Raw genomic sequence first — 5,416 nt, 5'->3', positions numbered from 1 at the left:
GAAGGAGGAAGAAGAGGGAAGGAGGAAGAGGAGGAGGAGGAGGAGGAGGAAGCACTGCACCAGCTCCGCTTGTGAGTCTCTCACCACCATGCCAGCCTCCTCCGACAGCCACTCCCTGTTTTTCAGCTCCTCTGTTATCTCCCCCATTAAAATGTAACCTTGAAGACAGAGACTATCTTTGGTTCTGCTTGTATTTGTATCCTCAGCATTTATCACAGTGCCTAGAACATACGAAGCATTTAATAAACACATGTTCCTGATAATGTTATCTATAATGATACTAATTATTTAAACGAATAGCGATGATTTGCATTTATAAAGTTCTTTACTTTTTCCAAAGCACTCTCTTCCCAACAACTGTGATGGGAAGTCCTGCTTTTCAGAAACATTTAATCACCCAGCTCATCACCATCCAATCCAAAAAGCATTCATTAACACCAAGCGGCCCCCTTTCCTCTCTGTTCGCATCCTCCCAGTCCCAATTCAGAGCCCTCAGCACCTCTCTCTCACCAGCTGTTTGTATTCTAGTACATCCATTTTCTTCTCCGCTGACACATCCACCAACACCTTTCAGGGCCTCCTCACCTCTCACCTATAATGGCCTCCTTATCAGTCTCCCAGCCCCAAGCCTCTCCCCTCTCTAATCCAGAGCTGTCAAACTTGAAACCTGAGGGCACCTGTGGGCAGGCAACACCCCAGAGTTCTACTCAAGTCAGATTAGAATGTAATGGGGAAATGCTTAACAAAATAAATAAAAATACAGTCAACCATAGATAGTGTTCATTTGTGGTTTTCTAAGTCAACACAGAGCCCACAGATATTTCTCTCCACTGGAGTCTGATACCTCTGCTCTTAGCGATTCTTCATATAGCTTCCCGAGTTCCCTAACGCCCAGGTCTGATCTTGCTCAAAAAGCTGTCCTGGCTCCCTATTGGCCTTGGGATGAGGACTCAACTTGTCTGTTCTGCATTTAATGTTCTTCATGACATGGTTCTGTCCTAATTTTCCAAGATTCTAGCATGAGTCCCGTTTATACAATCTATATTCCAAACTGTCCCATGAAAATCCAACTCTCATCTCTGTCCCTTTGCACAAGCTGTGCCCCCTATCTGAAATGTACTTCTCGCTTATACCTTCTGGAACCCCAGCTCCCCTTGTGGCTCAGTTCATTTCCTTTCTTGAGCCCTCTAGCTATATGGTGATAAAAATTACCTTGACTTTTACTTAATGAAAAGTTACTGAGTAACTTTAATGAGGTATTTTATAGCCACCTTGTATACGCTAAGTATTTGAAAGGTAGCATGGTCTAATGATGGGTCCTCAATTAGAAGAGAAAGAGGAGGAGGAGAAGAGCAGGAAGATGCTGAAAACTTTTCAAATGGAAGAGATGAACTCTACAATCTATGGAGGATGAACTATATGAAGGAAATCAGAGCTTCAGAAATAGTGGCGTGTTTGCAAACAAGAGAAAGGTCTGATTTCCCAAGCCTGGAGAACTTGGGTGTGGAATCTCTTTCCACTAGTCTGGATTTATGTGTGTGTGTGTGTGTGTGTGTGTGTGTGTGTGTGTGTGTGTGTGTGATCATAAACCATGCACACAAACACACAGGGTCTTTGCATCCTTGAGTAATTTTGAACTATAATTTTATTTCTGTCATGCCTATAATCTATGAACAGTGTATAAAAGCAAATTTGGAAAAGTTTGGGATAGACATTCTCCACTAAAGTCCTCTTCTGATGTTTCATCTTGCTGGGGGGAGGGGGCCCCCTGAGTACTCAAAGGTTCTGCCAGCAGATAGTTGCCTCTGGCAAGGGTATGGGAGCAGTGCTTAGAGAGACAAGGCAGTGTAGTGGAAAGAGCACCTATTTGGGAGTCAGAGAACCAATGTTTATTCAAACTCTGGCTCTACCATTTACTAGCTGCATGACTGGGCAAATCACTCCTCCTGGAACCTCAGTTTCCTCAAATACAAGATAATTTTTTTTAACAGTGGTGAAGGGTATATTAGTGGCTGGGGGATCCTATGACTGGTTCTTCAAACTCTAAATTGACGGTCCTATAGAATTTTTTGGCCCCCAGAACTCATCAAACCATCTATCAAGGGTATGGATGGGTTGAAGTCTGTGTTATTGAAGGGAACACCCACTATGTACTAATCCCTGGGAATAGAAGACAAAAACTAAGTTGCCCCTGACCTCAGGGAGCTTTCCTGCTATTGAAAGATAACATATATTTTGTTAGGGGGAGGTATTGAAGGCTGGAGGGTGGGGGTGGGGGGAGGCTTCAAAATCAGGAAAGGATCCCCTGATGCTCTGACTAGTTGATCTCTACTGTGCCTTCGATCGTGCCTTCGAGCTCAAAGTATATGGTTTGATGTATTTCTTTGGCCCCAGAAACTCATTAAGACATCTCGTCGTCTATCAAAAGGACACAGAAGGATTTTAGTCTGCTTTGTGGAAGGAATGGAAATGTATTTACCAGTCAGTTCCCCTGTGTCCAAGCCCTGAGCACAGACGTACAAAACCACAACAGTCTCTGTTCTCAAGGTGCTCACATTCAACACTGGGGAGAGGAGACATAAACGTCAACGTCTGGTGGTTCAAAGGGCATAACAACAAAGTAGATGGGAAGAGACAAGTGACCTCAGAGAACGATGGGAGGGTAGATGAGAAGGGCATCCAGCCTGAAGGACTGTAGTTGGTGAGCTCATCCAAGCAATGTGGGCAGCTATGTCCCCAGACCAATGACCGTTAGAGAATACTGTTGAGATGAGCTAGTTCGGTGGAAAGAGCACTCATTCTGAGAGGATGGAAGTGGGGAAGGGAGACAGCATTCATCCAGAGGAGGATCCCAAAACTGGTGAGAACCAGGCAACGGGGAGGGCTTCAACAGGGAAGAGAAATACCTACCCAGGGCCTGCTCCTCCTGCTGGGATTGCAGGCAAGGTGGGGCATGGGTGGGGAAGCTCGCACCTTGTTTTACATATATTGTGGTCTTATTTCAGATCACCTGACAAATAAAACGTGTCTGGGGTAGGCACTTTTCCACATCAGTAAGAAGAAGAAAATGCCCCCATTGTGTACGTGTGGACAGTTCAGAAAATGTTGGCACATTGGGAAATACTTTCCATTGATATGGAAATCCTGCTCTGATGCCTCTGCTTAGTGTGGAGGTGACCCAGGATTCTCAAAGGCTCTGTCAACAAAGCAAGCTCTGGCAGATCCCACCAAACTGGAAAGCCTTCAAGTGCATGCTCAGCACCAGACTACACACAGCTCCTGCCCAGAGAAGAGAAGTCCAGAAGGCTGGCCACCCAATAACGGCTCAGGGATTGGAGCAGCCTAGGAAACTGTCTACCAGGCCAGTGGACCCCAAGCACTTTTAAGCCCACGTCTCCATCTGTTAAAAAAAATTTGAGCAGGCACTCCCTAATATTTGTATATTTACAGATGGCATACATGTACTGTTATTCTCAAAATTATGGGCGTTATAAAATGTACACCCCCCCTCCAAAAAAAGAAAAAAAGAGAAACGTTAAAAGACGAGATAAAGGTAAAATAATCCCCTAGAGTCTGGGGGCATCACCTGAGTTTCTTGAGGAGAGCGCAACAATCACCTGCACTTACGAAAAGACAACTTTGGCCGCTGAGTGGAGGATGGATTAGGGACCAGAAAATGTGAGGCAGGCAGACCAATGAGAAGGCCAGTGACTAATGAATTTGCAATCTAATATTGCAATGATCCAGGCAAAGGTGAAGAGGGCCCAAACTAGGTGTGGCTGTGTTAGAAAAGAAGGGCACAGAAGCAAGGGATGTTGTGGAAGGAAAATGAATGAATGAATGAACAATCGTTTATTGATAAACCCCAACCAGGTGTAAAGTGCTGTGCTAAATATTGCAGAGACAAAGAGAAAAGAGAGACAGTCAGTGCTCTCAAGGAGTTCACATTTTAATAAGGCGACAATGCAGAGAGGACAGTCCAGCTGCAGGGATGATGGAAAGGCCCATTGATTCTTAGGGTATAACACCAAAGGCAATAGTAAGGCATCACCTTGGGTGTCATTTAAATTGACAAAAAGTAGAGGGAGGGAATAAAGCATTTATTAAGCACCTAGTATGGGCCTCCTAATAAAATCATGTCCATTTCTGGCTGAACCACTTGCCAGCCCTCTAAGGCCTTTAGTGAGGAGAAGTTTCTTTTCCACATCTTCAGTATCTCTGGCTGCAGCTCCTACAGAGGCCACAAAGGTTGCTCCCTTGAAGCGGGGCAGTGGGGCCCATGATGTGGGGAGGAGGAGGAAGGAAGGGGATGCCATTCCTGGGGCTCTCAAGCTTAGTTACTGAGTGAATGAGAGTAAGAAGCTGAAGATGCCTCCAAGGTCGCAAACTTTGGGGACTGGAAGGATCAGGGCATTCTCTCACATAATTGGGAAATATGGGAGAAGGGAGTGTCGGAGGGGAAAACGTAATGTAAAGAGATCTTTCATGGAGATCACTTTCCATCCTGGAGACTCACCTTGCACAACTGACTCTGTCCTACCCGAAGTGAAAAAGTCTGGGAGAAGAAAAAAGAAGTTAGATCACAATCCTGCACAGGACCAGAGGCTCAGCTTTGAAGACCACCCAACTACCGTATAGGGAGGTTGTTCAATGTGTGTGTATTAAAATATATATATATATATATATGGCATATATACATGTAAATATGTATATATATATATATGTTGTATTATCACATATAAGGATGTGTATATGCTATGCTATACGATAGGATGTGATGTGATGTGAGATGACTGAGATGATTTGTCTGCAGAGAGAAGACCTTGTATTTGAGGAAACTGAGGTTCCGGGAGGAGTGATTTGCCCACACTCATGCCCACACTCCAAAGCAATCATGGAGCTTTTGGCAGTAGGTGGCTCAGTGGATAGAGAACTGGCCCTGGAGTCAGGAAGACCTGAGTTCAAATCCAGCCTCAGACACTTACTAGCTGTGTGACCCAGGACAAGTCACTTAACTTCTGTTTGCCTTAATCCACTGGAAAGAAAAATGACAAACTACACCAGTAACTCTGCCCAGAAAACCCTATGGACAGTGTTGGTATGCTGTGGCCCCGAGGGTCAGGAAGAGGCAGACACATGACAAGTGTACACTCAGAAGTGATCCCTCCATGTATGCGAGGGGCTCAGGTCTGGGACCTGCTTTCTGTTTCTGTTTGTAATCCCAGTGTTTACCACAGGACCAGGACCAGGGTAAACATTAAAGAAATGTTTGTTGACTTGTTGATTTAAGATAAAAAATAGTGTGATGTCCTAGAGAGAAAATTGCAGAGAGCTCATGCTTCACCTCTCACATTCTCACATTCCAGTCTTGTGTGTGTGTGTGTGTGTGTGTGTGTGTGTGTGTGTGTGTGTGTGT

This window comes from Vombatus ursinus, unplaced genomic scaffold, assembly GCF_900497805.2.
Source record: "Vombatus ursinus unplaced genomic scaffold, bare-nosed wombat genome assembly UNPS02009824.1, whole genome shotgun sequence".
NCBI classification, from domain to species: Eukaryota; Metazoa; Chordata; class Mammalia; order Diprotodontia; family Vombatidae; genus Vombatus; species Vombatus ursinus.
The sequence above is the reverse complement of the archived record's forward strand: the minus strand, read 5'-3'. Positions refer to the sequence as shown.